We start from the raw sequence: 21352 nt of genomic DNA, 5'->3' as shown, positions 1-21352 counted from the left end.
CTCAACAAACACACCGCAAAAGAAGATTACATCGAATAGATCTCCACAAGAGAGGGGGAGAACATTGTATTGAGATCCAACAAGAGAGAAGAAGCCATCTAGCTAATAACTATGGACCCGAAGGTCTGAGGTAAACTACTCACACTTCATCGGAGAAGCTATGGTGTTGATGTAGAAGCCCTCCATGATCGATGCCCCCTCCGGCGGAGCTCCGGAACAGGCCCCAAGATGGGATCTCACGGGTACAGAAGGTTGCGGCAGTGGAGTTAGGTTTTTGGCTCCATGTCTTGTAGTTTGGGGGTACGTAGGTATATATAGGAGGAAGGAGTACGTCGGTGGAGCAACAGGGGGCCCACGAGGGTGGAGGGCGCACCCAGGGGGGTAGGTGCGCCCCCCTACCTCGTGGCCTCCTGGTTGATGTCTTGACGTAGGGTCCAAGTCCTCTGGATCACATTCGTTTCAAAAATCACGTTCCCGAAGCTTTGATTCCGTTTGGACTCCGTTTGATATTCTTTTTCTGCGAAACTCTGAAATAGGCAAAAAACAGCAATTCTGGGCTGGCCCTCCGGTTAATAGGTTAGTCCCAGAAATAATATATAAGTATATAATAAAGCCCAATAATGTCCAAAACAGAATATAATATAGCATGGAACAATAAAAACTTATAGATACATTGGACACGTATCAAATACATATACAAACAGAGTGTCGCTAGTATGCCTCTACTTGACTAGCTCATTAATAAAAGATGGTAATGTTTCCTAGCCATAGACATGAGTTGTCATTTGATGAACGGGGTCACATCATTAGAGAATGATGTGATTGACTTGACCCATTCCGTTAGCTTAGCACTTGATCGTTTAGTGTGTTGCTATTGCTTTCTTCATGACTTATACATGTTCCTATGACTATGAGATTATGCAACTCCTGAATACCGGAGGAACACTTAGTGTACTATCAAACGTCACAACGTAACTGGGTGATTATAAAGATGCTCTACAGGTGTCTCCGATGGTGTTTGTTGGGTTGGCATAGATCGAGATTAGGATTTGTCACTCCGTGTTTCGGAGAGGTATCTCTGGGCCCTCTCGGTAATGCACATCACTATAAGCCTTGCAAGCAATGTGACTAATGAATTAGTTGCGGGATAATGTATTACGGAACGAGTAAACAGACTTGCCCGTAACGAGATTGAACTAGGTATTGAGATACCGACGATCGAATCTCGGGCAAGTAACATACCGATGACAAAGGGAACAACGTATGTTGTTATGCGGTTTGACCGATAAAGACCTTCATAGAATATGTGGGAGCCAATATGAGCATCCAGGTTCCGCTATTGGTTATTGACTCGAGATGTGTCTCGGTCATGTCTACATAGTTCTCGAACCCATAGGGTCCGCACGCTTAACGTTTGATGACGATTTGTATTAAAGAGTTATGTGATTTGATGACCGAAAATAGTTCGGAGTCCCGAATGAGATCATGGACATGACGAGGAGTCTCAAAATGGTCGAGACGTAAAGATCGATATATTGGAAGGCTATATTCGGACATCGGAAAGGTTCCGAGTGATTCGTGTATTTTTCGGAGTACCGGAGAGTTACGGGAATTCGTATTGGGCCTTAATGGGACATACGGGAAAGGAGAGAAAGGCCTCAAGGGTGGCCGCGCCCCTTCCCCATGGACTGATCCAAATTGGACTAGGGAAAGGGGGCACCCCCTTCCTTCCTTCTCCTTCTCCCTTCCCCTTTTCCTATTCCATGTGGGAGGTGGAATCCTACTAGGACTAGGGAGTCCTAGTAGGCAGTGGCGGAGCCAGGATTGAAGCAAGCCCCGGGCCTAATTTTTTTTTCACCCGGAGGGAAAAACTCGATGTTCATAAGGCTTTTAACTACCTCAAAAGACACCCTAAAATATGGCTCAATTACACGAAAAAATTAGAATTTTAAATTCAATGCTTAACAATAAAACAGAATAGATAAAAACATGTTAAACAATGAACAGTATGTGATAAAAAAATACCAAATCAATGGTTTGCTTCACTTGTGCCTCCCGTAACCTCATCAACGGTGTAAGAAGAGCCAACACCTTCAAGACATCAAAAGAAATTTTTCATAAGAGAAGGCATAACCTGAAATGAAACAATAATCATTAATACAAATGTAAAAACTTACCACTTCAACGAGATAAAAGCCCTTTGTGAGACCTATATATGTTTGAAAGCCATATAAAATATCACCATCGTCAATACTTGCAAATACATCTTGCTCTATTTAGCAAACCGGTGAAAAAAAACTCTTTATCTTCATTTTCTGCAATATGAAATGAAATTGGCAATTACATCAATTTGAGTTCAACAATACCCTAGATATATGACTGGATGCATACATACACATATTATTTCAATTAAATTTCAGTTCGAAGCAGTTTATACACTGATCAGGGGGAAACAGAAAATGCTTCAACGAAAATTAGAAACATACAAGCTGCGGCAGCGGCAGCAAGCAGCGAAATAGCCAGGGATGCTGCGGGGCGAACGAAGAATAGGACAGGAGGGCGGCGACCGGGAGCAGAGGGAGTGACGGGGCGGGTGCGACGCCATTGCGGACGGCGGCGCCGCGCGAGCGCTGGGATCTGGACTCTGGAGATCGCGACTCGGCGGCGGCCGCGCGAGCGCTGCGTTTCCTCTTCTTCTTTTTAGCAACAGCGCCGCGTCTCGTGCGTGGGAGTTAGATCGTAGGATTTTTTTGTTTTGAGAATTGTTAGATCGTGGGATGGTGGTCTTTCCTCGTGCGTTTGTTTCAGGTAACACAGCCCATCAAGGCTTTGGGCTGCTTTCTTTCACTGGGCTGCACCCCGGGCCTGCAGAAAATCATTCAATCATATATAACAATAGCCTGTTACATTTTCCACACCCCGGGCCTAGGCCCTGGGTGCCCGGGGCCCAGCTCCGCCCCTGCTAGTAGGACTCCACACTTTGGGCGCGCCCTATGAGGGCTGGCCTCCTCCTCCCTCCATCATTTATGTACGTGGCCAGGGGGCACCCCATAGACACACAAGTTGATTGTTTAGCCGTGTGCGGTGCCCCCTTCCACAGATTTTCACCTCGGTCATATCGTCGTAGTGCTTAGGCAAAGCCTTGCGCCGGTAACTTCATCATCACCGTCGCCACACCGTCGTGCTGACGGAATTCTCCCTTGGCCTCAACTGGATCAAAGTACGAGGGACGTCATCGAGCTGAACGTGTGCAGATCGCGGAGGTGCCGTACTTTCGGTGCTAGGATCGGTTGGATCGCGAAGACGTTCGACTACATCAACCGCGTCACTTGACGCTTCCGCTTACGGTCTACGAGGGTATGTGGACAACACTCCGCTCGTTGCTATGCATCACATAGATCTTGCGGGATCGTAGGAAATTTTTGAAATTACTGCGTTCCCCAACAGTGGTATCAGAGCCAGGTTTATGCGTAGATGTTATATGCACGAGTAGAACACAAACGAGTTGTGGGCGATAATAGTCATACTTCTTACCAGCATGTCATACTTTGATTCGGCGGTATTGTTGGATGAAGCGGCCCGGACCGACATTATGCGTATGCTTACGCGAGACTGGTTCTACCGACGTGCTTCGCACACAGGTGGCTGGCGGGTGTCAGTTTCTTCAACTTTAGTTGAATCGAGTGTGGCTACGCCCGTCCTTGTTGAAGGTTAAAATAGCACATACTTGACGAAAAATCATTGTGGTTTTGATGCGTAGATAATAACGGTTCTTGCTAAGCCCATAGCAGCCATGTAAAACTTGCAACAACAAAGTAGGGGACGTCTAACTTGTTTTTGCAGGGCATATTGTGATGTGATATGGTCAAGACGTGATGATATATAAATTGTTGTATGAGATGATCATGTTTTGTTGAAGTTATTGGCAACTGGCAGAAGCCTTATGGTTGTCTCTTTATTGCATAAGATGCAAGCGCCATATAATTGCTTTACTTTATCGCTATGCGATAGCAATAGTTGCAAAAGCAATAGTTGGTGAGACGACCATGTGACGACACATTGATAGAGATCAAGATGATGGAGATCATGGTGTCATGCCGGTGATGATGGAGATCATGACATTACTTTGGAGATGGAGATCAAAAGCACAAGATGATGATAGCCATATCATGTCACATATTTTGATTGCATGTGATGTTTATCTTTTATACATCTTATTTTGCTTAGTTCAGCGGCAGCTTTATAAGATGATCCCTTACTAAAATTTCAAGGTATAAGTGTTCTCCTTGAGTATGCACCGTTGCGACAGTTCTTCGTGCCGAGACACCACGTGATGATCGGGTGTGATAAGCTCTACGTTCACATACAACGGGTGCAAGCCAGTTTTGCACACGCAGAATACTCGGGTTAAACTTGACGAGCCTAGCATATGCAGATAGGCCTCGGAACACTGAGACCGAAAGGTCGAGCGTGAATCATATAGTAGATATGATCAACATAGTGATGTTCACCATTGAAAACTACTCCATCTCACGTGATAATCGGACATGGTTTAGTTCATTTGGATCACGTGATCACTTAGATGATTAGAGGGATGTCTATCTAAGTGGGAGTTCTTAAGTAATATGATTAATTGAACTTTAATTTATCATGAACTTAGTCCTGATAGTATTTGTTGTAGATCAACTCGTGATGTAGTTCGCCGTTTATTTTTGATATGTTCCTAGAGAAAAATAAGTTGAAAGATGTTAGTAGCAAAGATGCAGACTAGCTCCATGATATGAGGATTATCCTCATTGCTGCACAGAAGTATCATGTCCTTGATGCACCGCTAGGTGACAGAACTATTGCAGGAGCAGATGCAGACGTTATGAACGTTTTGACAAAAGCTCGGTATGATGACTACTTGATAGTTACGGCTTAGAACCGAGACTTCAAAAGTGTTTTGAACGCCATAGAGCATATAAGATGTTCCAAGAGTTGAAATTGGTATTTCATACTCATGCCCGTGTCGAGAGTTATGAGACCTCTTACAGTACTTTGCCTACAAGATGGAGGAGAATAGCTCAACCAGTGAGCATGTTCTCAGATTGTCTGGGTACTACAATTGCTTGAATCAAGTGGGAGTTAATCTTCCAGATAAGATAGTAATTGACAAAGTTCTCTAGTCACTATCACCAAGTTACTAGAACTTCGTGATGAACTATAATATGCAAGGGATGACGAAAACAATTCCCAAGCTCTTTGCGATGCTACAATCGGCGAAGGTAGAAATCAGGAAAAACATCAAGTGTTGATGGTTGACAAGACCACTAGTTTCAAGAAAAAGGGCAAAGGGATAGAAGGGGAACTTCAAGAAGAACGACAAGCAAGTTGCTGCTCAAGTGAAGAAGCCCAAGTCTGGACCTAAGCCTGAGACTGAGTGCTTCTACTGCAATGGAAATGGTCACTGGAAGTGGAACTACCCTAGATATTATGGTGGATAAGAAGGATGGCAAAGTGAACAAAGCTATATTTGATATACATGTTATTGATGTGTACTTTACTAGTGTTTATAGCAACCCCTCGGTATTTGATACTGGTTCAGTTGCTAAGAGTAGTAACTCAAAACGGGAGTTGCAGAATGAATAGAGACTAGTTAAGGGTGAAGTGACAATGTGTGTTGGAAGTGGTTCCAAGATTGATATGATCATCATTGCACACTCCCTATACTTTCGAGATTAGTGTTGAACCTAAATAAATGTTATTTGGTGTTTGCGTTGAGCATGATTATGATTTGATCATGTTTATTGCAATACGTTTATTCATTTAAAGTCAGAGAATAATTGTTGTTCTGTTTACATGAATAAAACCTTCGATGGTCATACACCCAATGAAAATAGTTTGTTGGATCTCGATTGTAATAATACACATATTCATAATATTGAAGCCAAAAGATGCAAAGTTAATAATGATAAATGCAACTTATTTCTGGCACTGCCGTTTAGGTCATATTGGTGTAAAGCGCATGAAGATACTCCATGCTGATGGATTTTTGGAATCACTTGATTAATGAATCATTTTGATGCTTGAGAACCATGCCTCATGGGCAAGGTGACTAGAACGCCGTTCTTCGGAACAATGGAGCAAGCTACTAACTTATTGAAAATAATACATAATGACGTATGCAGTCCAATGAGTGTTAAGGCTCGCGGCAAGTGTCGTTATTTTCTGACCTTCACAGATGATTTGAGCAGATATGGGTATATCTACTTGATGAAACACAAGTCTGAAACATTTGAAAAGTTCAAAGAATTTCATAGTGAAGTGGAGAATCATCGTAACAAGAAAATAAAAGTTTCTACGATATGATCGCAGAGGTTAAATATTTGAGTTACGAGTTCGGCCTTCAGTTAAAACAATGTGAAATAGTTTCACTACTCAAGCCACCTGGAACACCACAGTGTAATGGTGTGTCCGAACGTCATAACCGTACTTTATTAGATATGGTGCGATCTATGATGTCTCTTACCGATCTACCACTATTGTCTTGGGGTTATGCATTAGAGACAGCTACATTCACGTTAAATAGGGCACCATCTAAATCTGTGGAGATGACACCGTATGAACTGTGGTTTGGCGAGAAACCTAAGCTGTCATTTCTTAAAGTTTAGGGACTGCGATGCTTATGTGAAAAAGTTTCAACATGATAAGCTCGAACCCAATCGGAGAAGTAAGTCTCATAGGATACCCAAAAGAAACTATTGGGTACACCTTCTATCACAGATCCGAAGGCAAGATCTTTGTTGCTAAGAATGGATCCTTTCTAGAGAAGGAGTTTCTCTCGAAAGAAGTGAGTGGGAGGAAAGTAGAACTTGATGAGGTAATTGTACCTTCTCCCGAATTGGAAAATAGTTCATCACAGAAATCAGTTCCAGTGATGCCTACACCAATTAGTGGGGAAGATTAATGATGATGATCATGAAACTTCAGATCAAGTTACAACTGAACCTCGTAGGTCAACCAGAGTACGGTCCGCACCAGAGTGGTACGGTAATCCTGTTCTGGAGGTCATGTTACTTGACCATGACGAACCTACGAACTATGAGGAAGCGATGATGAGCCCAGATTCCGCAAAATGGTTTAAGGCCATGAAATATGAGATGGGATCCATGTATGAGAACAAAGTATGGACTTTGGTTGACTTGCCCGATGATCGGCAGGCCATTGAGAATAAATGTATCTTCAAGAGGAAGACGGACGCTGATAGTAGTGTTACTATCTACAAAGCTCGAATTGTGGCAAAAAGGTTTTCAACAAGTTCAAGGTGTTGACTACGATGAGATTTTCTCACTCGTAGCGATGCTCAAGTCTATCCGAAGCATGTTAGCAATTGCCACATTTGATAAAATCTGGAAAATGGATGTCAAAACTGCATTCCTTAATGGATTTCTTAAAGAAGAGTTGTATATGATACAACAAGAAGGTTTTGTCAATCCTAAAGGTGCTAACAAAGTGTGCAACCTCCAGCGATCCATCTATGGACTGGTGCAAGCATCTCGGAGTTGGAATATATGCTTTGATGAGTTAATCAAAGCATATAGTTTTATACAGACTTGCCGTGAAGCCTGTATTTACAAGAAAATGAGTGGGAGCACTACAGCCTTTCTGATAAGTATATGTGTATGACATATTGTTGATCGGAAATGATGTAGAATTTTCTGGAAAGCATAAAGGAGTGTTTGAAAGGAGTTTTTTTCAAAGAAAGACCTCGGTGAAGCTGCTTACATATTGAGCATCAAGATCTATAGAGATAGATCAAGACGCTTGATAAGTTTTTTCAATGAGTACATACCTTGACAAGATTTTGAAGTAGTTCAAAACGGAACAGTCAAAGAAGGAGTTCTTGCCTATGTTGCTAGGTGTGAAGTTGAGTAAGACTCAAAGCCCGACCATGACAGAAGATAGAGAGAGAATGAAAGTCATTCCCTATGCCTCAGCCATAGGTTCTATAAATTATGACATGCTATGTGCCAGACCTATTATATACCCTGCCCTGAGTTTGGCAAGGGAGTATAGTAGTGATCTAGGAGTAGATCACTGGACATTGGTCAAAATTATCCTTAGAGGACTAAGGAAATGTTTCTCTGTTATGGAGTTGACAAAGAGTTCGTCGTAAAGAGTTACGTCGATGCAAGCTTTGACACCGATCTGGATGACTCTAAGCCTTGATCTAGATACATATTAAAAGTGGGAGCAATTAGCTAGACTAGCTCCATGCAGAGTATTGTAGACATAGGAATTTGCAAAATAAATACGGATCTGAATGTTGCAGACCCGTAGACTAAAAATTTCTCTCACGGGCAAAACATGATCATACCTTATTACTCTTGGGTGTTAATCACATAGCGATGTGAACTAGATTATTGACTCTAGTAAACTTTTTGAGCGTTGGTCACATGGCGATGTGAACTATGGGTGTTGATCACATAAAGATGTGAACTATTGGTGATAAATCACATGACGATGTGAACTAGATTATTGACTCTAGTGCAAGTGGGAGACTGAAGGAAATATGCCCTAGAGGCAATAATAAAGTTATTATTTATTTCCTTATTTCATGATAAATGTTTATTATTCATGCTAGAATTGTATTAACCGGAAACTTAGTACATGTGTGAATACATATACAAACAGAGTGTCACTAGTATGCCTCTACTTGACTAGCTCGTTAATCAAAGATGGTTAAGTTTCCTAGCCATAGACATGAGTTGTCATTTGATGAACGGGATCACATCATTAGAGAATGATGTGATTGACTTGACCCATTCCGTTAGGTTAGCACTTGATCGTTTAGTGTGTTGCTATTGCTTTCTTCATGACTTATACATGTTCCTATGACTATGAGATTATGCAACTCCTGAATACCAGAGGAACACTTAGCGTGCTATCAAACGTCACAACATAACTGAGTGATTATAAAGATGCTCTACAGGTGTCTCCGATGGTGTTTGTTGGGTTGGCATAGATCGAGATTAGGATTTGTCACTCCGTGTTTCGGAGAGGTATCTCGGGGCCCTCTCGGTAATGCACATCACTATAAGCCTTGCAAGCAATGTGACTAATGAGTTAGTTGCGGGATGATGTATTACGGAACGAGTAAAGAGACTTGCCGGTAACGAGATTGAACTAGGTATTGAGATACCGACGATCGAATCTCGGGAAATTAACATACCGATGACAAAGGGAACAACGTATGTTGTTATGCGGTTTGACCGATAAAGATCTTCGTAGAATATGTGGGAGCCAATATGAGCATCCAGGTTTCGCTATTGGTTATTGACTCGAGATGTGTCTCGGTCATGTCTACATAGTTCTCGAACCCGTAGGTCCGCACGCTTAACGTTTGATGACGATTTGTATTAAAGAATTATGTGATTTGATGACCGAAAATAGTTCGGAGTCCCGAATGAGATCATGGACATGACGAGGAGTCTCAAAATGGTCGAGACGTAAAGATCGATATATTGGAAGGCTATATTCGGACATCGGAAAGGTTCCAAGTGATTCGGGTATTTTCGGAGTACCGGAGAGTTACGGGAATTCGTATTGGGCCTTAATGGGATATACAGGAAAGGAGAGAAGGGCCTCAAGGGTGGCTGCGCCCCTTCCCCATGGACTGGTCCGAATTGGACTAGGGAAAGGGGGCGCCCCCTTCCTTCCCTCTCCTTCTCCCTTCCCCTTTTCCTATTCCATGTGGGAGGTGGAATCCTACTAGGACTAGGGAGTCCTAGTAGGACTCCACACTTTGTGCGTGCCCTATGAGGGCCGGCCTCCTCCTCCCTCCATCCTTTATATACATGGCCAGGGGGCACCCCATAGACACACAAGTTGATTGTTTAGCCGTGTGCGGTGCCCCCCTCCATAGATTTTCACCTCAGTCATGTCGTCGTAGTGCTTAGGCAAAGCCTTGCGCCGGTAACTTCATCATCACCGTCGCCACACCGTCGTGCTGACAGAATTCTCCCTCGGCCTCAACTGGATCAAAGTACGAGGGACATCATCGAGCTGAACGTGTGCAGATCATGGAGGTGCCGTACTTTCGGTGCTAGGATCAGTTGGATTGCGAAGACGTTCGACTACATCAACCGCGTCACTTGCCGCTTCCGCTTACGGTCTACGAGGTACGTGGACAACACTCTCCCGCTCGTTGCTATGCATCACATAGATCTTGCGTAATCGTAGGAAATTTTCGAAATTAGTGTGTTCCCCAACACATACTTCAACCATTTGCCCGCTCTTGAGATCCAACATGTCTACATAAACACTGATGTAGTGCTCCTGATACTTGTGAAGGATGACGCGGATTTGCAAAAGATGTCCCCAGGGAGTCGGTACCAGGTATATCGTGATAACTTAAAAAAAGTAATCATCATCCTCGGCGATGATCGTTTTGTTTTGCGGCCTGCCATCTTATTTTCTTATATCCCAAGACTTCAATTTATCTTTCATTAATAACACGTAGAATCTGCCTTAAAGGTAAAGCAATCGGCGTAGCTATTTTGGCTTATCCTTATCACTAAAACTTGTCGCCAAGAACTAACTCCTACCCTCATAAAGGAGAGTCGCTTGCCGTCCAAGCGGATGGCCGAAGCAATTGCGGGACCAGCAGACGGAGAACCAGACAAGACAACCTTGTCGTAGAAATGCAGAGAACCATACAAGACAACCTTGTCGTAGAAATATCTGGCTAGATAATGCATGTCATAAACACGGCCATTGCTACCATGGTGACTCTTATAGCGACAGCCAATGACATTTCCTTGGTTTTCATATACCCCTGCAATGCCAACATGAAGGGGTTGTAGAGGACAAGGTCTGAGAACTCGTTAGCCATGAACAGCAAGCCGGTGGAGGCACTGCAGCAGGCCATGGCCTGGCCTCGGGGGAAAGTGAACTTAAATTCTTTCTCAGTGACCTGAAATCAGGCTGATGAAGAGGAGCGGCAGGGGGTGTTGGAACTATCGTGCCCGTGCGGGGTGAGGGTTGGAATGGCGGCGGCTGCATTTGGGGTGGGAGCTACTCGATTGCGGCGGTGTAGGGTGGGTGGTTAGTGATTGCTTGTATCTGCGTTGGTATTTCCCCGGAGAGGAGAGGATGATGCAGCATAGCAAACGTAAGTATTCCCTCAGTTATGAAACCAACGTATCAATCTAGTAGGAGAATCTAGTAACACTATGTAAACAACACCTGCACACAAATAACAAATACTTGCAACCCAACGCGTAAGAGGGATCGTCAATCCCTCCACAAATTGAGATAGATTAAATTGTATAGGTTTTGGAAAATAGATCTAACAAAAACACACAAAAAATAAAGAAAAACTACAGCAAGGTATTTTTGGTTTTAATATGATAGAAAATAGACCCGGGGGCCGTAAATTTCACTGGAGGCTTCTCTCAAGAAAATAACATATGATGAATAAACAAATTACTATTGGGCAATTGATAGAAAAGCGAATAATCATGACGATATCCAAGGCAATGATCATGTATATAGGCATCACGTCCAACATTAGTAGACTGAAATTCTGCATCTACTACTATTACTCAACACATCGACCGCTATCCAGCATGCATCTAGTGTAGTAAGTTCATGGAAAAATGGAGTAAATGCAATCAGAACGATGACATGATGTAGACAAGATAAACCCACGTATGAATAAATCCCATCTTGTTACCCTTAATAGCGACGATACATGCGTGTCATGTCTCTTTCTGTCACTGAGATTGAGCACTGCAAGATCGAACCCATCACAAAGCACCTCTTCCCATGGCAAAAAAAAAATCAATCTAGTTGGACAAACCAAACCAAAATTTCAGAGAAGAAATACGAGGCTATAACAATCATGCATATAAGAGTTCAGCAAAGACTCAAATAATATTCATGGATAGAACTGATCATAAACTCACAATTCATCGGACCCCAACAAACACACCGCAAAAAAGAGTTACATTATATAGATCTCCAAGAACATCGAGTAGAACATTGTATTGAAGATCAAAAAGAGAGAAGAAGCCATCTAGCTACTAACTACGGACTCGTAGGTCTGTGATAAACTATTCACGCATCATCGAAGGGGCAACAAGCAGGATGATGAAGAACCCTTCCATGATCGTTGCCCCCTCCGGCAGAGTGCCAGAAAAGGCCTCTAGATTGGATCTCGTCGTTCTGAAACTTGCGGCAGCAAAAAAAGTGTTTCATTGACTCCCCCAGAGTTTCTGAGATTTTAGAGTATTTATAGAGGTGGAAGTCGGTCGAGAAGCTTCCCATGGGCTCCACTACCCACCAGGACGTGCTTTTATGCCTAGTGGGACCCACAGGCCTCCTCTCGTGTGCTCCTTTGGCTCCCAGGTGTCTTCTGGCCAGAAACAAAATCTCCAAAAAAAATCGTGGCATTTGGACTTCGTTTGGTATTGATATTATGCAAAGTAAAAAACAAGCAAAAATCAACAAGTGGCACTGGAAACTATGTTAATAGGTTAGTCCCAAAAAATATATAAAGTTGCTAGTAAATGTATATAAAACATCCAAGATTGATAATATAACAGCATGGAATAATAAAAAATTATAGATACGTTCGCGACTCTAAATTTGAAAAAGTTCAGGGTTCAAAAAATGTCCATGAATTAGACAAAAGTTCATGATTCTGCATTTTAAAATGTTTCAAGTTCTTAAAATGTTCATGAATTTGAGAAAAAGTTCATGGATCTGAAGAAGGTCCACGAATCTGAATTTTGAAAAGGTTCACAAACAATAAAAGCTTCGCGAATTTGAAAACAGTTATTGAATTGATTTTTTTATGTATTTGAAAAAAAAAGTTTGCGAGTATGTAAAAGGTTCATAAAATGAAAAAGGAAAAAAAGAAAAAGGGGGAAAAGGGAAAAAGAATAAAGGAAAAATAAAGCATTTTTAAAATAGAACACCCTAGACGCTTCCGGAAATAAAAAGGAAAAAAGAATAAAGGAAAATAAAGCAATTTAAAAAAACGCCCTAGACGCTTCCAGAAGTTTTTGAAAACCGGGAGTGCTTCCCGGAATAACATGGCTAATGGCAACCCAAAAGATCGAAAGGTGTGCGCCATGTATGAAAATAACTAGAACTGGCGCAGAAGGCGCTAAATAGGAATCAACATCATTTCATATTCAGCACTTCACACAAATCAACAACATTTCATATTCAGCACTTCACATGCCGGTTACAGTGCAAACTGTAAACCGACGCACCCCCAGCTATGGGCCAACCCATTTTACCTTTTGTTTCTTCCGTCTAAACGTCAAAAAAGGTGCGGCTGACGGGGTTTGAACTCGCGAACTCTCGTTGTGATGGACCGCTGTAACCAGTAGTCCATCAAGCCGCTCATGCATAGTTAACTTTTCGGAAAAAAATCACATATTTGAAAAGGTTCATAAATCCGTAAAAAGTTCATGAAATAGAAATAACTTTGTGATTCTGAATTTGAAAAAAGTTCATGGATTCAAAAAATGTTCACAAATTTGAGAAAAGTTCACAAATTTGATAAAAGTTCATAATTCTGCATTTAAAAATGTTTCTGATTCTTAAAACAATGTTCATAAATTTGAGAAAAGTTCATGGATTCGAAAAAGGTTCACTAATCTGAATTTTTAAAAGGTTCAAAAACACAAAAAATGTTTGCAAATTTTTGAAAAAATATATTCTTGAATTGATTTTTTTCATGAATTTGAAAGAAAATTAAAAAGTTCGCGAGTCAATAAAAAGTTCATGAAATGAAAAGGGAAATGGAAAAAATAAAAGGGAAAAGAATAAAGGAAAATAAAGCAATTTTTAAGAAACAATACGCCCAGGACACTTCCAGAAGCTTTCGAAAACTGGGAGAGCTTCCCGTCGTAACATGGTTAATGGGCCAGCCTCTGATTCTACACCAAGAAATAAATGGTGGATTTTTTTTTCTGTTCATCTTGTGAACATATTTTGAATATTATCTACGGCCCAGGCTGGAAAGTCATTTGGCTCTTTCATCACAGCTTCGAAGTGAAAGAAACAATGGATTTGCTAATTCTCATCTAGATTGGAATCAGCAAAGTCTCATCTAACACCTTGTAACGACCAATCTAATAATCCATCGGAAAAAAAAGACCAATCTGATAAGGTTTAAGTGTGTGTGCTTACCATGCTAGCCCAGAATTGATTCACCAACGTACACGTGACTGATGTAATACCAAACGCAAATGCATCATTCTATTACATCACAAAGATCCAGAATAACATACGCCCTTCATTTCAAAATAAATGTCGTGGTTTTAGTTCAAATTTGAACTAAAACCATGTAGTATGCTATCGAAGGAATAAAAAATATATGTGCTGCAATCATGCCATTTTCGAGCATCGGCGCTTACTTTCTACAGATATACCAACATTATATATATATATATATGTGTGTGTGTGTGTGTGTGTGTGTGTGTGTGTGTGATTTTACGTATATTTGCGGCTGGTCTCAACACTCTTCTCTTTCCCAAAGTAAGTTGAAGGTAAATTTCAAAGTTGGTGGTCATTTTTTTTCCTTTAATTTAAATGGGTGTGCACACTGTCTTGAGAGAACAAATCAGTTTTCTGTAGCATCATTTCTTTGAGCATTGTATAAAGTTTTAGAAGTTCAATATTTTAAAAATTATGCTATATATACGATCTCTAGTGTATAGAAGATATCATCCAAAATTTCACATGCTTTTTCCAAGGTCTCGAGCATAGTTATGTCCTATAACCTCACATGATGAGTTGATTAATCATATGTGTTAACTCAAGCTCTCATCATAATAATCACCATATTAAACTCCCATCCAAATGTACTTAGGCAAACTCATATAATATGTTTCGACACTTTCTTGGAAATTTTTTTGACGAGACACTTTCTTGGAAATTTTGTTGGTGGCGTGGAGCTAACTCAAACTTTATGAACAAGACATGCAATCTTTGCCTACAATACCAAAATGATTCCGAGGCAAAGTATCTTGTGATGGATTATGGATGGGCTTAGGCCCATATAAGACAATAATCCCTAGTTAATCTCTAAGGCCCATGCATGTGTACGGCAAGTGGTGGGAAGTGTGAAAAGTTTAGTCCCATACTGCTACAGTAAGAAGAGTGAGACCTCTTTATAAGGGCTGCTCTACCACTTGCTATTGGGAGCTTGAGAATAGGAGCTGTACACGCGCGCTCCTCCTCCTCCGCCGCCCGCCTCGTCACGATGTGCGCGCGCCGCGGGTTGCGGTTGCGGGAATGAGCCGAGCCGAAGCTTATTTTTGCCGCTCAGGAATGGTTAATTAATCTCGTATTAATTAACGAGTCGCTTGCGGAAGCGCCACTGCCCGGCGGACTCGGTCGTGGGCCAGGCCCAGGCCCATATACCTGACGGCCTATATAAGGAGGCGCTGGCCAGTGGAGTGTAACCTAGTTCAGTTCACTCACTCCCTCTCGTACAACCCTAGCCGTCATCTACTGTTCCTCTCACTGTGCTGCCTCCGGCGATCCCATCCCGACGACCGCGTGCACGGTTGGTCGGGAGAGCAGGTGCCTCCGGAACCATGTCGTTCGAGATCATGCCCGGGAGAACGGCAATAAGGTTTTTGGGGAGCGTCTCGACGCGGCTGCTCCCGATCCATCCCCAACTCCGTTCGCCTCTGCTTCCACTACTTCCTCTGCATCGACACCATGGCCGACGACGCCGCCGCTAAGAAGAAGGCCACGGACGACGCTGAGGCTGCCGCTGCCGCCGCCGCGTTGGCCTGGCCAACCGGAGGGTATGATCTGTTCATCCCTCGTTTACTCGTACTTATGCTAGCCGTATATGTGCTGCTCATAGAACGTTCGATTCTATGTCCTGTACGTGCTAGTATGCTTAGGTATTGCTATGAGATGCATACCTTTTATGCCATGCTTACTGTTTACTCATGGATTAGATTAGTCGGAGAAGTGCTAATATTTCCAACAATCCAAAAACCTTATTTTAGGCACTTTTCGATTCAAGGCTTTGCTGCTACTCTGAAACCGGAAAAGTTTACCGGGACGCATTTTAAGCATTGGCAGACTAGGACCACCTTGTGGCTCACAGCGATGAACGTGTTCTGGGTTGGTGGTGTGTCCCTCACAGAAACGATTGCTCCTGAACAGGAGAAGGCGTTTAGGGAGGCAGCCACAATCTTTCTGGGAGCAGTTCTGAGTGTGATTGGAGACAAGTTGGTCGACGCCTATATTCATATGGGTGTTGCCAAAAACTTGTGGGACACGCTCGAAGTCAAATTCGGCGCAACTGATGCTGGCAGTGAGCTGTATGCCATGGAGCAGTTCCATGATTACAGGATGGTTGATAACCGTTCTGTATTGGACCAGGCTCATGAGATACAGTGCATTGCTAAGGAGCTAGAGCTCCTGAAGTGTGAGTTACCGGACAAGTTTTTTGCGGGTTGCATTATTGCAAAACTCCCTCCTAGTTAGAGGAACTTTGCTACTTCTCTCAAGCACTTGAGACTTGAATTCTCTGTTGAGGATGTCATCGGTCATCTCAGTGTTCAGCAGAACTCGAGAGCAAAGGACTCACACGTCAAAGGGGCAGAGGGTTCTTCTAGCGCCAATGTGGTGCAGAAGAACTTCCACAAGTTCAAGGGAAAGAACTCTGTCCAGCAGAATACTACCTTTAAGAAGAAGGGTAAGAAGAAAGACAAAAAGAGAGATGGCTGGTTTACTTGTGGTTCAGATGAACATTGGGAAACAAGTGCCCAAACAAGTTCAAGAGGCCAGCACAGGACTCCAAGTCTGTGAATGTCACTCTGAGCAACAATGATGCGGCATCTGGGTATGGTAATCTGTTTACCATACTTTCAGTTTGTCAGTCCACCGATTGGTGGGTTGACACTGGGGCCAATATTCATGTGTGTGCTGATGTGTCTTTGTTTTCTTCCTACCAGGTCGCACGAGATTGTTCCGTACTATTGGGGAATGGCTCGCATGCTTCTGTTCATGGTGTTGGCACGGTAGATCTAAAGTTTACTTCGGGAAAGATCGTGCAACTGAAGAACGTGCAACATGTCCCCGCCATAAAGAAGAATCTCGTTAGTGGCTCCCTTCTATGTAAAGAAGGGTTTAAGTTAGTATTTGAGTCTAACAAAGTAGTCGTATCTCGGTATGGACTATTTGTTGGAAAAGGATATGATTGTGGTGGTTTGTTCCGCCTTTCCCTGAAGGATTTCTGTAATAAAGTCGTGAACCAAATTCATTCTAATGTGAACAAATCTGAGGTTTGGCATTCACGTCTTTGTCACATAAATTTCGGTTGTATGACGCGGCTAGCTGACATAGATTTGATGCCGAGTTTCACTTTAGCCAAAGGCTCTAAGTGTCATGCGTGTGTGCAAGCTAAGCAACCTCGTAAGCCTCACAAGCCTGCGAAGGGGAGACACCTGGCACCATTAGACCTCATACATTCAGATCTCTGTGAGATGAATGGTGTGTTGACTAAAGGTGGAAAGAAATACTTCATGACTCTGATTGATGATTTCACTAGATTCTGCTATGTGTATTTGTTAAATACTAAGGATGAGGCTCTACACTACTTTAAAGTCTATAAGGCTGAAGTTGAGAACCAACTTGAGAAGAAAATAAAACGAGTCCGGTCTGATCGTGGTGGAGAGTACTTTTCTAATGAGTTTGATTTATTCTGTCCGGAACATGGTATTATTCATGAGAGGACGCCTCCCTACTCACCCCGGTCAAACGGGGTTGCCGAACGGAAAAACCGTACTCTAACTGATTTGGTTAACGCCATGTTAGATACATCGGGTTTATCCCAAGGCATGGTGGGGGGGCTGTATTGACATCTTGTCATGTCCTGAATAAAGTTCCCATAAAGGATAATGAGACTACTCCCTATGAGCAATGGGAAAAGAAAAGAACTACACTCTCTTACTTGCGCACTTGGGGCTGTTTGGCAAAAGTCGACGTGCCGATAATCAAAAAGCGCAAGTTGGGACCAAAGACCATGGACTGTGTTTTTCTTGGCTATGCCAAGCATAGCGTTGGCTATAGATTTCTAGTGGTGAAATCTGAGGTACCTGACCAGAAGGTCGGTACAATTATAGAGTCTAGGGATTCTTTGGGGATATTTTCCCCATGAGAGATATGCAAAGCAATTCTAGACTGGAATCTGATGAGACTCCTGAACTTGCTATTCCGATGGAATATTATGAACATAAAAGTGATAAGAGTTCCACGGAGGATGACGAGGAGGCTCCTGTTAGGAGCAAGAGAGAAAGGACTGCAAAGTCCTTTGGTGATGATTTTCTCGTGTACCTCATGGATGATGATACTCCCAGCTCCATTTCAGAAGCTTATGCATCTCCGGATGCTGACTACTGGAAGGATGCGGTCCGTAGTGAGATGGATTCCATCTTGGCTAACGGGACATGGGAGATCACTGATCGTCCTTATGGTTGTCGACCATTAGGATGTAAGTGGGTGTTCAAAAAGAAGCTTAGGCCCAATGGTACTATTGAGAAGTACAAGGCTAGGCTTGTGGCCAAGGGTTATACCCAGAAAGAAGAAGAGGATTTCTTTGACACTTATTCACCTGTGGCTAGACTCACAACCATTCGAGTGTTACTCGCTTTGGCTGCCTCGCATGGTCTTCTCGTTCATCAGATGGACGTTAAGACGGCTTTCCTTAACGGAGAGCTAGACGAGGAAATTTACATGCAACAGCCGGATGGCTTTGTAGTAAATGGTTAGGAAAGAAAGGTGTGTAAGCTAGTGAAATATTTGTATGGCCTGGAACAAGCGCCTAAGCAATGGCATGAGAAGTTCAACACTACTCTAACATCTGCTGGCTTTGTTGTGAACGAAGCTGACAAATGTGTATACTATCGCTATGGTGGGGGCGAAGGAGTTATACTGTGTCTGTATGTCGATGGCATACTGTCGTGGTTCTAAGTCTGATAGTAGTGTAGGGGGTAGGAATGGAGAGGCAAGATCCTAGCTATGGAGTAGTTGTAAGCACACGAGGTTTACGAGTTCAGGCCCTTCTCGGAGGAAGTAATAGCCCTACGTCTCGGAGCCCGGAGGCGGTCGACTGGATTATGTGTGTATGAATTACAGGGGTGCGAACCCTTACACCGAGGAGGGGGGTGGCTTATATAGAGTTCGCCAGACCCCTCCGGCCCTCAGTTATGCAGGGTTTTAAGTACATTAAGGTCGGGTGTTACTGGTAACGCTCATAAAGTGCTATGATGACCATAAAAGCTACTTAATGACTGACCGTTAGCGTGCGGAGTGACTTTAGGTCTCCTGGCCGTCGAGTGGTTGCTTCGTGGTCAAGTGTCTTCGAGTCTGTCGAGTGGAACACCTCCAAGTCGATTGAAAGGTGATTTCTTCTAGAGATGTCCTTGGGTAGGGCAGTTAGGATAGGTCCATGACCCTACCCTAGGTACATAGCTTCATCATTAGCCCCCGAATGGATTGAGGTTTGAGTGGGGAAGGAGTTGAGAACTTCTCCGACTCATTTTTCATGCCATGAGCATATCTTGTTTCGGATCAATGAACCTGAGTGATGACAGCAACTTCCTTTTCAGTCGCCTTGATCCATTCTTAGTTTTTTGTCGAGTGAGTTTCTTTACTTGTAAAGCTCCGAGTGACGGTGTGTAGGAGATCATCTGTCTGACAAGTTGTTCCGCTGCCCGTGGATTTCGCGGGATTCGAATTTTGGGAAGCGCGCGGGACGGGGGAGGCCGCAGTAATCGGACGGTATAGGGCGGAGCCGCCTCAATCTTCGCGCCACCTTTTTCGCTATGTATCGCGCGCGCGACTGTTGCGGGATTTGACAGGATCGTCCGGGCCTACCAGTTAGCCACTCGGAAGTAACCTAATATAAGGCGTCGGACCGGGGTTTCTTGAACAGTGCATTCTCATTTCCTCTTCTCCTCTTCAAGCTTCTTCGTCGGGCTCACTCTCGCCCCAGTGCCGCCGCTCCGTACGTGTCCCGCCGGCGACGACGGGGAAGGAGAATACGGTGGCTCTGGAGCGGGCGAAGAAGGCGACGACAAAGGCGAAGGGGAAGGCGACCAGTCGGGGTGGATCTTCCTCACGAGCTGGCCTGCCGAAGGGCTGGATCCAGGGCGACTGGATCCGCTCGACGATCCGCCAAGAAGACCTCGACGACCTAGCCGACGGAGGACTGATCCCCCATGGATCGGCGCGGCTTCCAGGGAAGGAATCCGAGCCGCAACCTCGGGAGGGTGAGCGCGTTCTCCTTGCCACTCACGTCGACCGTGGGTTTTCCTTGCCTCCTCACCCTTTCTTTTGGGGATTTCTGAATTTCTTTGGGGCACAACTCCACCACTTCACTCCCAACACAATCGTGTATCTCGCTGCTTTCGTGTCTTTGTGCGAGAATTTCTTGGGTTGTCGGCCTCACTGGGGCCTTTTCAAGCACATTTTCACCTGTCGTTCTCAGACGATGAAAAAGGCCAATCCGAGTGATGAGAGAACACAAGTGATTCAGATGTGTGGGGGTCTGGGTGTTCAGATGAGAGGGAAAAGTTCCTTTACGGCCATGATTCTTCCCGACTCGGTCCGCGGATGGCAGTCGACCTGGTTTTACTGCAAAGACCAGCCGACGCCAGGGCAATCGACTGGTCTCCCTCCTTTTACCATGGACCGAGTAAGGAAACCCTCCTCTTTGAAGGTGATCCCGGAGGAGAAGGCGCAAGTTAAGGTGCTGGTCGAACGAGTGGTCCAGCTTATCCGTGACGGGGTCACTGGTATGGATCTCTTGGAGGTTTTCCTTCGACGGTGCATCCAGCCACTTCAAGCTCGAGACCATCCGATGTGGATGTATTCGGGTCTTCACGACACCACTCGGATTCGGTCGAGGACGACACACTGGAGGGGTGGCTGTCGGGCATCACCGGAAACAAGGACAACCCCAGGGGAGCTAGGAGAGTTCCTCCATTTGACCAGTCCCATGAACCAGACAAGGTTTGATTTTGAGTTTTTGACTATAATCTGAATTCACTCGCCCAGCTGTCTATGCTGTGTTGACTGAATTTATTCTTCCTGCTTTCTTTCAGGCCCTTATCGAAATGTACTCAGTGCCCAATGGAGAGCAAGAGCAAGACCCGGAAGGAGAGGAGAGCGGCGGCGACAGTGGCGAATGGCATTCTGACGAAGAAGGGGACGAAGAAAGTGATGACTCAAGTGACGAAGAAGAAGTCAAGTCACCTCCTCGCAGGGAGAGGCGATCCAAGCTTGACCAAGAACGACCGAGCGCCCGTGAAAAGGCGATTGC

Source organism: Triticum urartu, chromosome 7A, assembly GCF_056163025.1.
Source record: "Triticum urartu cultivar PI428250 chromosome 7A, HENAU_Tu73, whole genome shotgun sequence".
Lineage (NCBI taxonomy): Eukaryota > Viridiplantae > Streptophyta > Magnoliopsida > Poales > Poaceae > Triticum > Triticum urartu.
This window is presented reverse-complemented; position numbering follows the sequence as displayed.